Genomic DNA, 13,018 nt, shown 5'->3' on the forward strand with positions numbered 1-13,018 from the left:
GGGAAAGGAAAGAAAGGAGGGGTGAGGAGGAACGGGGAGGGGAGAGGAGGGGGAGGGGAAGGAGGTAAGGGAGGAAAAAAATGGTAAACTGGAGGAGGTTGAGGCAGGAGGATCCCAAATTCAAGCAGTTCAGCCTGGGCAATTTAATGGGATCCAGTCTCAAAATAAAAAGGGGCTGGGGCTGTCAAGACCCCTGGGTTTGATTCCCCGAACTGAAGAAAACAGGTGAGGTGCAAGATCAGAAAGAGGTGGGTTCTGAGTATACACTGCCCGCCCTTTAGGTTCGTCGTGTAACCGCAGCCCACACAACAGCGGTCCAGCGCCAGGTCACGTGGGAGCCCAGGCGGAAGTCGGCGCTCTGGACCGGGTGCCCACAGGCCAGGACTGCCCCTCGGGAGCCGCCCCTATGCAGCACAGCTAAATGACCAGGAGCCAAGTGTGCTGATGGCCCGGCAGCTGGGGAGACTGAGTCAGGAGGATGGAAAGTTCCAGCCCGCCCTGAGTAACTTACTGAGCCTCTGTCTCAAACAAACTGAAAAGGACTGGGGTGTCACTTGGTGGTAGCGAGCCCTGGGGTTCAACCCTCACTATCCCAATAATAATATAAATACACAGAGCTGGTGGTGACATGGCGCTTCAACCCCCAGAGGCTGCAGAGTCGCCTGTGAAGCTCGGGTGTGAAGAGCCAAGAGTGTGTTCCTGGGCTGTGACCCCAGCACCCTCAGGCCATGAACTACAGGAAGCCAGAGTTAAAGGCCACACATGCTCGGTTCACACAGCAGAGCTGGTATTGTCCCTTCTTCTTCTTCTTTTTTTTTTTTTCTGGAACCAGGGATTGAACTCAGGCCCTTGCACTTGCCAGGGAAGTGCTTATTCCACTGAGCCATCTCCCTGGCCCTCCTTTTTTTTTTTTTTGTCCTTTCTATATAAGAACACATAGTGTGAAGTTACAAGGGAAATACACTAAGCTGTCCAACCTTACACTAAGCCCCACAACCCAGGCATAGCCAGCAGCAGGCAGGAAAGAGCAAACAATGGGCTCCTACACATCCTACAAGATCCTACTGGAAAAGCCCACCCTTGGTGTCCGAACTTCTGTATATGCACACATCTGGGTCAACCTATATTAGCCTCTGACTACCACAAGCAGCCTACACCCTACAGGGCCAAGAGGGCAGAAGCAGACCCATACACCTGTGCAGGTGGCTGTCCCCAGCCAGTGCTACTCAAAAACAGAAAGGAACTGGTGAGATGAGGGGTCAGATGGCCTTAGTGCCCTGCCCAGACCTCAAGGTCCCCCAACTACCAAGGGCCCCTACTCAAAAAACCAGAAGCTGAAGGTTTCAGCAGCGTGGCTTGGGGCACAGTGGGAGGCGGGCTTGCAGCGGGCTGACCCCACTTCTGGCCCCTGCACTCTCGGATCTCCGGGTTCCCAGCCTTCTCCACCCAGCCCCACCCTGCTCAGGCTCTAGCCAATCAGCTCTCAGCCTCTCTAGGCCTAATCTCTCCGGATCTCCTCCATGCAGAAGTCCTGGTCCCTCCCACCTACTTCCGGCACTAACTTCGCTTGTCGAGGGCTTCCTTTAGGTAGTGACTTCACCCACCAAAGTCACTTTATTTATGTACTTAATTACTTAGTCTTTGAGAGTCTGGCTACGCAATTCAGGTCGGCCTTGAGCTCACTTTGTAGCCCAAGCTGGTCTCGAACTCACAAAGATCCAACCTCAGCCTCCCAAGTGCTGGGGGGACAGATGTGTACCACCACCACCACCACGCCGGGCTGGAAATCACTTTCTCGATGGGATGGGCAGCACTGGAGGGCACGTGGTGGTCAGGACCTCCAGCGCCCATGACAGAGCGGGAATTGGAGCGCTCCCTTGGGCTGGGCCAGCCCCGGTGCTCAGCTGGAGCTGCTGTCTCGCTGCCATCCCGAGGGCTGAGAACGGGGACCCCGAGAGATCCCCCGGGAGGGGGCACAGCCCCAGCTGATGGGTGGAGACACAGCGCGTTGCCGACAGACAATGGGAACAAGCCCCCCGTCTGCCTGGCCCATCCCAGGGTGGGGCCGGGGGTGGAAGGACAGAGTTTTGACTTAATATGGAGCTGCTTAGGGTTGGGACACTTCCTCGTGCGATGCTGGGAAGATGAGGGCCCCTGGGGACCAGCAGCTGCCAGGGGCCGTGGCTGGGGCCCAGGAGTCATGCAACAACGCAGAAGGAAGCCTCTTCCCGTCTCCCGTCCCGCACATAGGGTCGAGCCCCACTCCGGACCACTGTCACCGCCTAGCCTGGCACACGGGGAAACTGAGGCTCAGGGTGGGGGCCCTGGCCCTGGGAGCGAGGGGGGGGGCTGGTCTGATTCCTCTCACGGGCATCCCATGCCACACAAGGACCAAAAGCCCAAGACCTCCTTAGGGACACGCCTGAACCCGTGGGAAAGCAGAGATTGAAAATTCCAGGGTATGAGGAGCTGCTTCAAGCAGCCAACGCTGCCAGACCCCACTTTGAAGAAGGGCAGCAAGTACTCATCCATGGTGCAGCGTTGTGGTGCGTGCCCGTGACCCAGCACTCGGGAGGCTGAGGCAGGAGGATTCCACGAGCTCGAGGCCAGCCCAGGGTGTAGAGCAAGACCCTGGCTCCAAAAAGCCAATAAACAAACACAAGTTCCCTACAACCCCACAGAAGCCCAGACTCCACCAGCCTGCAGGTTCCCCAGAGCGCTGGTTTCCCCCACTTGGAGCCAAGCCCTGCATGCCACAGGGGACACGGCCTGCCTGGGCCCTCTGGAATGGGACTCCTGGCGGGTCGCCCTGGCTGCCCAGGCTCCGGGCCCACGCGTCCGCCCGCCTCCACGCGCCAGCGCCTGGATTCCCATCTGGTTCTGGTTTGGGGGAGGGAGACAGGGGGCTCCCGGGCAGCCAGAGCTGGCACTGGGGGAGCCCGATGCTTCCTTGCCGTTTGCGGTGCCCCCGGTGCTGCCCCCCTCAGCCCGTGGACCCCGACCGCTGGATCTCGGGGAGCCGCTTCCGCAGCTGCTGGGATAGCGGGATCCAGGGGCATGACTAACTGCCCAAAATGAAAACCCTTCTACAGCAGCTCTGCCGGCGCCCAGGGCGAGCGTGTGCATGCGCGCATGCGTGTACAGCTGCCCACTGGCGGCGGGAACCTGGTGCAGCCCGGGGAGCCCACCCAAACAGCCCAGCCTCCCGCCCAGAAATCTTTCTCTTGCATCCCCAAGGTGTATGTATTCTGTACTTTGCATTTTAATCCCAAACACCGCTATAAGAACAGCTGCACTGTTTGTCCTGAAGTTAGGCACACTTGCAATCCACGCCATGGAAATGAAACATGACGGCCCCTGTGCACGGGGACAGTGGCCCGAACACTGTCCATCTTGATAGGACCCTGGGTCACCAGGCCCACCGGGTGGGACCTGTTGCTGGGTCCCAGCCCCAGGTCTTCTGCCGGCCCAAGCCGCTCCTCTCCCTGTATTCACTGAACTCCCAACTCACTGTGGGCACCAAGCCTCTGAAGAGCGACACCCATTGCCCAGCTGGGACAGTGTGGCTGAGAAGCACAGACACCACCTAGGGCTTAGCGGGGACCGGGAGCCAGCTCCAGGCCCTGGGTAGCAGAAGTGGGGAACACACTGCAGACAGAGGCACAAGACCTGGCGCCCCCAAGGGGCTCAGCTTCCAGGTGTAGAAAATGGGACCAGGAGACTGCCTGCCTCCTGGATAGAAGGATGAGGTGGTTCCTAGGGAGGGCAAAGCATGTAGAAAGTGCGTGATAAATGGGCCTGTCACACCCGGCATGGTGGGCCACCTGGAATTCCACCCAGAAAGCTGAGGCAGGAGGGTTTCTGTGAGTTACATAACCAGACCGTTTCAATAAAGACAATGAATGCATGAATGGATGGGCCTGTCAGGGTCACAGTGAGGTGGCAGGTGGGTGGTGGTGAAGGTGGACACAGGGACACTCCCCGCACCATCTGCTCCGTGCTCGGGGCCTTGCCCCCGGCACCCACCCCCACCCCCGCTTCTCAGGATGCAGGATCGGCAGTCAGACAGCCTGGGACCTTCCTCTGCTCAATGCAAACACCATACCCCTCACCCCCGTACTGGGGGACACACAGTCTCCTGGTGGTCAGCAGAGACAGCCAGACAGGGGTTTGGGTCAGCCAGCAGGACCCAACTGCTATCCCCATGTGGGCTGCTGGTTCCCCCTCTTGCCCCTCAGAGAGCCCCCAAAGCAGAAAGAGCATTTCCAGTGTTCTTAAAGCGATACCCACACTCCTGGGAGGCTGAGGCAGGACAAGCTCAATTTGAACCCAGCCTGGGCCACTCAGCGACTTTCAGAGACCCTGCCTTGGAACAATAAAGAAGGACTGGGGTTCCAACCCAGGGATCTGCGCATTCTTTGCACATGCTCTACTACGGAGTCCCTAAAGCTGCAAGGCACACAAGATCCAAGTGCGACCCTTGTGGCCCAGCACTCTGGCCAGCTCCTTTGACCTCCCCCGCCAATTCCACCCATTTCAGGGTCATTTCTGCATTCTGCTTCCTCCCTGAACCCCCAGACAAGGAAGGGGATCCCATCACCTGTCCACACAGCAGCCAGGCAGACTCCTTCACACCAGACCTCAAATCCCCCGTGCCGAGCCCAGGCCCAGCACAGAGTTTGTGAAAGTTTGGGTCCTGAGGCTGCAGCCGTTTCCACCCCTGGAGTGGGAAAAGCTCCCCACTTCCCACCCCCACACTGATGTGATGGGTGCGCAGGAGCTTTCTCTGAACAACAAGCCTGCTTTCCGCAGGATCAGAGCCTTCTCGCTCTTTTTTTCCCCCTTCCCATGAAACCAGAGTTGTGCGTTTTTACCTCTTGTCTTGGGCAATTTCCCGCCCAAGCCCTGACACTCTCCTCGCCTCGTGGGCCAGGAAGCTGGCGCAGTGTGAACACCTCCCTGCACAGCAGAAACCACGGCCTCGTCCCCGGAGCCCTCAGCAACTGCACGATCCCAGTCCCCAGGTGCTCCAGGAGGGAAAGGCGGGGAGATGGAGACACTCCCCTCACCCAGGGCCGGCAGCTCCCCAGGGACCTGAGGACCTGGCAGCAGAGCCTCGCCCACCTGGAAAAGCCGCAGGGTCCCTGTCCCGAGGAAAAGCGGCCAGGACTGCCTCTCCCTTTGTTCCCCAGCTTCCAGGGTCCTGGCCTGGGAGGTAGACCTTCCGGCCCCCGGCTGCGCCGCAGCCTCGCAATTAGGTCGGGAAGGTACAGGGTTCCCCCGCCCTATCTTGGAACCCATCTCGCAGCCAGAGGCTCTTCCAGTCCCAGGCCCCAGGGTGGAGGAGGGGTGGGCAGGGCCTGGTGTCTGCCACACCGCCCAGCAGCGCCCCCTGCAGGCTGGGAGAGCCCAGGGCAGGGATCCACCCCCAAATGCAAGGAGCATGGCACGTTGGCACTGCGCTTCTTCCACATCCTGTGCTTCAGTCTCCCAAAAAGAGCACTCTAGGCTCTGGCTCAAGCCTGGCTTCTCCACCCGGCCGGTGTGTGATCCGGGGCTGGTCGCTCAACCTCTGCGCCGGTTTCCTCCTCTGCGATGGATCGCACCAGCAGGCGCCTTCCTGAGCGCAGCGCCTGTGCGGCGACCCGGCCCTGGCCTCTCCCACACCCTCAGACCTTCTTCCAGGGGCTCAGAGAGTCGGCAGGCAAGGAGCTCCCGCTCGCCGCGGCCAGGGCACGGCAGGGAACCACAGCTGGCTCCTGGCTCCTGCGCCGCAGGCTATTGCTGCCTCTGTGTCTACTTTTTGCTTGTTTTGCGCTAGGGTCTCTACGTAGCCCAGGCTGCCCTTAAACTCACAGAGATTCTCCTGCCTCAGGCTCCTAAATGCTGGGATGACGGTCATATGCCACTATTGCAGGTGGACCATGCCATCTCTGAAGTGAAAGCCACGATGCTCCCAACCAGGGCACCGCGCCTGTGGCACACAGATCCCGATTCTCACCTGAGCTGACGGGAGAGGAAGAGAAGGCAGCTCCGTCCCAGACCTGCGCCTGCCCGGCCTGGCTGCCCCATCTTGAGCGCGTTAGGGCTGCTGTTCCCAGATGTTTTCTGTTATGTGTTATTTGTTAGTCTAATGAAAGGAGGTGCGCGGCTTTCAAGACCTCGGCGCACAGCGGGGTTTATACGGGAGGCCACGCGGAGCCCTGGCGGCCAGGATGGCGCGAGGCCCCTGCCAGGCGCGCCCGGCCGGCGGCTGTGCTTTGATTCCAAGGTCTGCAGCCATCCGTGCGGTAATTCCAGCTCTGGTTAAATGTCATCTTTAATAACGCCATCGCAGCGCGTCCGCGTCTGTGCCCACGGCAGGAAAGGGAGGCCAGGGAGGGGGTCGGTGGTGGGGAGCACAGATGGGAAGGGGTTAGGGCACACACACCCCCCCCGACAGGGGCGACCCAGCGCCAGGGGCACCCTGGAAAGGAGCCCTGGGGAGGCGAGCCGGGCAGGGCTCTGAGAGGCCCTGGGACAGAGCCTGGGGAGGGACAGCGGGAGCCTCTTCTCCTTGCAAGGCCTCCAGGGGACGCCAGACAGCAAACCAGCCTGGGGGTGGAGGGAGCTCCTTCCTGCGCTTGTGCCCGTGGCCAGGCTCTTGTTCCCCTGGGTAAACTGAGAAAGATCATGGAGGTGCGGGATAGGCTCTGGAAGGCTCCAGCAGGGCGTAAAACAGCCTGGGGAGTAGTGGCGACTTACTGTACCCCACACTCTGGGAAGCTGAGGCAGGAGGATGAAAGTGGGAAACCATCCAGGCAACTTTGTTTCGAAACAAAAAAAGGGTGCAGGCCCTGACCCCAGGGCACACTGAAAAGGCAACTGAGACTAGGTGTGGTGGCCTGCGCCTGTAATCCCAGTTCTTGGAAGGCTGTAAACTGGCAGATCACTACGAGTCCAATCTAGTAGCAAGACCCTGAACACCCTGTAGACCCTTCCCTAAAAAAAAAAAAAAAAAAAAAAAAAATTAAAGACGTTGTTTAGTGTGAATCCGCTGGATTCGATGCTGGTGCTGCAGGTAAACAGAAGGGTGTGGCGAATGCAGATGCCCAGGTCCAGCCCAGAGCACTGGACTCCACGGGGCCTAGCAACACCAGGTCCCTGGGGACCCAACGCAGTGGGTCCTGGAGCCCAGCGGATGCGCCAGAAACACACGGCCCAACCCTCCCGTTTTGCATACGGGCACCTTCGTCCAGCCCCGCCCAGCTCAGCCCAACCCCTGCCCCTCTGGAGGATGGGACCATCGAGGCTGGACACGGATCAGCTGAAACCTGCTCAGGGTCTCAGGGGGTAGCAATGACACTAGAGGGGACCTGCCTCAGCCGCTCCCCCTGAGCACCCAACATGTTTAATCAGAGGTGCAGTGGAGGGTCCCCCCGCTGTTCCTGGCCTCCCACCCCCTGCTTGGCACCCTTCCCCCTCCCACCACCCCAAACCGGAAGTGTCTGTAGCCCTGCCCCCACCCAAAGGCCTACTCCACTTGGACAAGACAGAAAGTAACAATATCCTCAGGTTCTTGTGTCCTTCTAAGGACAATTAAAGATGTCACCAAGGTAAACAGCCGCATGCGGGTCAGATCCCCTTTACAGTGGCCCCCAGGAGCCAGCTTCCCAGATGTGGAAGGGACTCTGCTCAGGGCCACCAGGAAATCGGTGCCATCCACTCCCAGGACAGCTGGGTGGCCGTGCTGTGGCCTGGGTCCCCTGTGGAGGGAAACACAGCCCTACCTGCTGGATGTTACTGGGGGCCATGTCTCTTGTCCCCTCCCATCTGTCCCTTGGTCACCCTGGCCACCAAAAACCTGGGTGGGATCAGGAGGGCCAGGTCGGAGTCTCCTGTTGAGAACCAAGTGGGAGTGCCTGTGCATGTGAGTGTGTGTGTGTGTGTGTGTGAGTCCGGGACAGCCAGGCCATGTGGTTCCCAAATGCCAGCCCCTGACACAGTTGTCACCGACCTACCGCAGAATGAGGGTGGCAGAGACATGAGAGGGTTTTTGTTAAGTCAAGTGCCATCAGCTGGGAGTCTCATCTGCCCATGATGACGCCCCCTCCTCGAGGTCCCCCCCTGGCTGCCCGATGACAATGGGTGAGGCCCAGTCCTAGCCAAGCGCTTGCCTAGGTGTGCCAGTCTCCCACACCTGCGCCCCAGCTGCCCACCACCCAAGCACAGCCCACGCCATCTAAGGCTCCAGGGTCCCACCGAGCAGGAATGCTGTGGCTCACAGCTCCGGCTGCGTGCTCTGCTATGAGGAGGGCCAGCCACAAGGGCCGCTGGGAAGACGGCACCCCAGACCATGTTCCTCCAGCTTGGGACACCAAGAAGCCATCCAAGTCCTGCCTGGGTCAGCCTGAGCTCAGGCACTCTCCCAGGACAAGCCCCAGGCTGCCCTTCCTGCTCTCTCACCATTCAGAGACCCCGGACAACCCAACTTCGCCTGCCCATGAACTTCAGCCTCCCCCCCCCCCCCAACAGAGTTCCTGACAGCCCGGAACGGAGCTAAACAGGCTGCAGCCTCCCTAGGCCTCCAAACATAAGGGACAGCAGGGGTGCTGTGAGCATCTTGGGAGCTGTCCCATAGCCGGGTATGGCGGCCCAGCCAGGCAGGGTGGCCTACACCTGTCATCCCAGCACTCAGGAAGCTGAGGCAGGAGGAGCACTGGAAGTTCGAGGCCAGCCTGGGGGCTCAGCACCTGCCCCCCCCCAACTGGCCACACACCTGTAAAGGACATCTACTGCTCTAGGGACTCAGGCAAGGGAGAGAATGCAGTCATGGTTGCTCCAGAGGGACACAGCAGAGCCACCCGGGCAGCGACAGGGACAGCATGAGCTGGCATGCACTGCCCAGCGGGGAGGCTCCCTGCAGGCCTGGAATCACCCAGGCCCCCATGCCAGGCCCCAAAGTCCCCAGAGGATTTCAGGATGGAGGGACAGATAAGTCCAGAAGCCCCAGGCCACACTATACAGCAGGTGCCCCAGCCAGCCTGGTCCCCAGCCTCTCACTCTCTACCCCCTTCCCTGCGCCCACGGCAGGTGCCACCCCCTACCTGGCTGAGTGTCCGGGCACCAGGCACCAAGACCTAGGCTTAGAGACTGCCCTGTCACCAGGAGAGGGGCATGGTGACCATAGCCTGTTGTGCCTATGACATGTCTTGGTCAGGTGAGGACCCCAAGAAGGGATGACGAGCCTTTCCCCAAGTCACACCTGGAAGTGTCCCAGCCAGTATTCACCGAGTGCCAAGATCTTGTCCCCACCGGAAGTGGAAGAAGGGAAGGAAGGAATGAGCTCATCTATCAAAGGCCGGCTCCGGGGCTGCTGGCTGGTGGGCCGCTTTTGGCCCAGGACCTGTTTCCCAACCACTTACGATGAGGCCAGTCTAAATCTGCAGTCAGCTGTGAAAAGCATAGAATGGTTCCTTTAAAAAAATTAAACACACATCTGAGTGTGGTGGTGCAAGCCTATGAACCTAGCACTCTGGGAGGCTGAGGCAGGAGGATCACCTATTTGATCCCAGTCTGGGCAACACAGTGACTTAGAGAGACCCTTTCTCAAAAGACAAAAGGCAGGTATTGAGGCCAGAGGTCAGCACAAAAGCTCGAGGTTCAATCCTGAGTACAGAAAAAAATTAAATATAGAATTACTGAATAACTCAGTTATTCTACTTTGGAGAACACGCCGCAAAGAATTTAAAGCAAGAATAGAACAAGTACTGGATACAGCTGGAGGCGCTGCTTGCGGTCCCAGCCCGGCATCCACTGAAGAGAAACGCCCAGACCAGGCTTTAAAAGGAAAGAAACGCTCAGGAATGGAGGCTCATGCCTGCGTTGGGAGGCTGAGGCAGGAAGATCGCCAAGAGTTTGAGGCCACCCAAACAAACAAAAACAATGACTTTCCATTCCTCTTTCTCTGCGCCTGCAGACCCTAGAACTCATCTCTAGGAACTTGGCAGCTCTAGGTCCTCAAATAAGCAGAATCCTGCAGCCTGTCCCTTTCTGTCCAGCATATGTGTTGAACAGGTTCATCTATGTGGCAGCATGTGTGTGAATTTCTTGCCTTTTTTGTTTTGTTTTGTTTTGTTTTTTGTTCTTGTTTTTGTTTTGAGACAGGGTCCTGCTATGGAGTTCAGCTGGCCTCGAACTCCCTGTGTAGCCCAGGCTGGCCCCAAACTCACAGCAATCTTCCTGCCTCAGCCTCCCAAGTGCGCCATAACAGCCAGCAATGGAAGTCGCAATCTGTTGCTGGGTGTGCAATTTCAGTTTTCGGGGATGACCAAGTGCTAGAGATAAGGCAGCGAGGGGGCCACAGCCACGTGAATGTCTTTCCTGTCACTAGACTGGACATCCGTAGGGTAAATCCTATGCCAGGAATATTTTACTGCAGTCAAAAAAACAGAAAGCAAAGCTGCCAGTCTGCCAGGCAAAGGGGTTCTCAAAGGCTCCCCATTACTAGATGCAACGGAGCCTGAGGGCCACAGCTCAGCCTACCACCTGGACCCCAAGAGCCTCATCCTTTGCATCGCCAACACTGGGTCACTGGGGGCTGCCTGGTCCCTTCTGCAGTGCACCCCAGCTCTTCACAAGCAGGTATCAGTGGCCGGCTGGCAGTGGCCTGGCTTCCCTGGGGCTGGGGCCTCCCCCGCCTGGCTCCAGGGGCGGTGTTTATTTTCACAGTGAGTCCATGGTCCGGTTTCCGCCCTGCCCACAGGAGGGAATGCTTTAAAGCAGCTCTCAGTTATTAATGTGGTTTCTTTTGTTGTAAGTCATTGCGACGGCAGCCATCGAGGGTTTATTTTCCTAACGTGCTTGGCATAGCTCAGCACCCCGGCACAGCCTCAGTGTTTGATTTGGGAGGAACCCGAGACCCCAGTTTATTCTGAGTCACCAGTGAAGCCACAGCCTGGCCCGCCAGTTCTGGGGGGAGTCCAGGCTTGGAGAGTCACTGGCAGGAACAGGCTGCGTCTACTAGTGGGTTTGTGAAACAACAGACCTTGAAACATTTCTTTCTCTTTTTAAATTCTGAGCCCACTATCCTGGCAGGTTAGAAAGGCGGCAGTTTTCTGACTCCTTCCTTTCTCCCCGGAACTGTCCCTTCTCAGCGGGAGGCAGCTCCTCTCTTTGCTGACCTCTTTCTTGGTCCTGGAGTAGCCCTAGGAGCCACAGGAGCCCCACTTCCAAGCACATCTGAACCCTCTGTGGGGAGCCAGGGCTCTCCAAGGCCCAGGGCAGGGTGCGGGGACATGGTCAACGCCAGAGCTCAGAGCCCACATGTGCGACCTGGGTCTAGAATCTTAGCTGCCCAACTTCAGCCCGTCTGTCTGGGTGTCTCTGCCGGGGATGGAACCCAGGGCCGCACGCATGCCAGGTACATGCTCGGCCACTGAACTCCATCCAGGCTACTCTCCAAAGCCTCTGGGGATGCCACTGGCACTCAACAGCAGGACACGGAGGTCCCTTTTGCCCCATGCCAAGTGGCAGCAGGAAAGGACACTGACCAACGAGAAACAGGAAGCCACTCCAGCCTCCTCTGTCCAGCCCCTCCTGCAAACCGGCCCCTGAGCAGGCTGAGGACTGCCACCACGGAGCAGTCTCTAGCTTCCAAGACGGGGGCCAGCCAGAGCACACAGGGATGCTGTCCCAGCAGGCCACACCTATCACGTCCTCCATCCCCGCACGTGCCAGTGCCTTGTCTTCTGCGTGTGGGTCTCATGCATGCCCCTTGAGTGTGGCTGGCCTAGGGCACGGCTGGGGACATCGCACCCATCCAGCTGCCATCCCAGTTCCCACAGCCCCCTCAGATGCTAGCCTTCTGGGGTCTGTTGGTGCCCCTCATTGGGAGTCCTTGATTTCAGGGAGATGCCTGGCCTTCCCATCTGTCCCGAAGGGCTGGGAACTGTTTCTTCCTCCTTGTCCCTCCTGTGGCCCTCTAGCCCTCCTCCCTCCACCACCCCTACCTTCTTTCCCTTCATCTTTAACTCATTCCTCTTTTTCTTTCTATGCCCTGGTAGAAGCAGGATGCCCGTCACCTCTACCCTACTGGAAACTGGCACAGAGCCTGCCAGGGTCCTCCACCAAGCCCACAAGCCAGAGGGTGGGTACCTCAGCTTCCAGGGGCTGCCTATGTGCAGGTCACCCTGATGGAGACAGTGGCCACCAAGGCTGGGGGATGGGCGCAGAGCAGCCCCAGAGGTCCCCACTTTGTTCAGCCTGGGCCTTGGCTCCCCTCTTTTCCCAATACTTCTTGCCTGTCATATGCCGATGCACAGCTGGCCTGGGTGCCGGGGGACCCAGAGGCTGGCTGAGGAAGCAGGGTCCAAGGTGAGTGGAAAGGAGGGGGCCCTCCTATCCCTCCTCCATCATCTCCCCGACTGTTGGGGACCTCCAGCCTGCTCTCCCGAGCTCAGGGACAGGGGCCCTGGCCTATTCAGAAAGCATTGCGCTGTGGGGACATCATTCCCCCCTTTTCTAGTCCCCACCGAAAGGATCCAGCCGGGACCCTCTTTCATCCCTCATGTTCTCCTGCCTTCTCCCTGCCCCCATCCCTTCTTCCCAAGGCTCAGGGCTCTGTGTGACTTGAAAAAAGCCACTTGGGTGGACTGTTTGTTTTTAGAGCCCCTTCCTGATGACCTTTAACCCCAGTAGGGGAACAGAGGCCTGGCTGGCTCCTCTGAGCTGGGCCATTCCCCATCAGGGAGCCTCTCAGGCGCCGACCCCGCACCCTGAACCCCACGGGAGACCCCAGGGCAGTTGTAGTGTGGAGGGAGGGGGCAGCGGTGGAAACCCGGCTCCGAGACACCTGGCTTGGCTCCTCCAAAGTCAGCGTCCCCAGCTGTGCCCGCAGTCATCCGGACGCATTCTGGTTCCAGGATATGTGAGCACCACGCTGCGCCCAAACTCATCACCGCTGCCCCTCGGAGCGAGGGCCAGGCCAGCGCAGCCGCCGTCACCCGCATACACCCCGACCCCGGCGAGGCTGGTCGTC

The 13,018-nt window shown here is 59.1% G+C and overlaps 1 protein-coding gene across 1 annotated transcript in view; it reads right to left on the minus strand.

Annotated features, from left to right (window-relative positions):
- The window catches only part of Prrx2 (paired related homeobox 2), a 38,352-nt gene that overhangs the window by 16,787 nt on the left and 8,547 nt on the right, over positions 1-13,018 (minus strand). The gene's annotated exons all lie outside the window — the stretch shown is intronic.

The sequence above is a fragment of the Octodon degus genome, unplaced genomic scaffold (genome assembly GCF_000260255.1).
Source record: "Octodon degus isolate 3935 unplaced genomic scaffold, OctDeg1.0 scaffold00123, whole genome shotgun sequence".
Lineage (NCBI taxonomy): Eukaryota > Metazoa > Chordata > Mammalia > Rodentia > Octodontidae > Octodon > Octodon degus.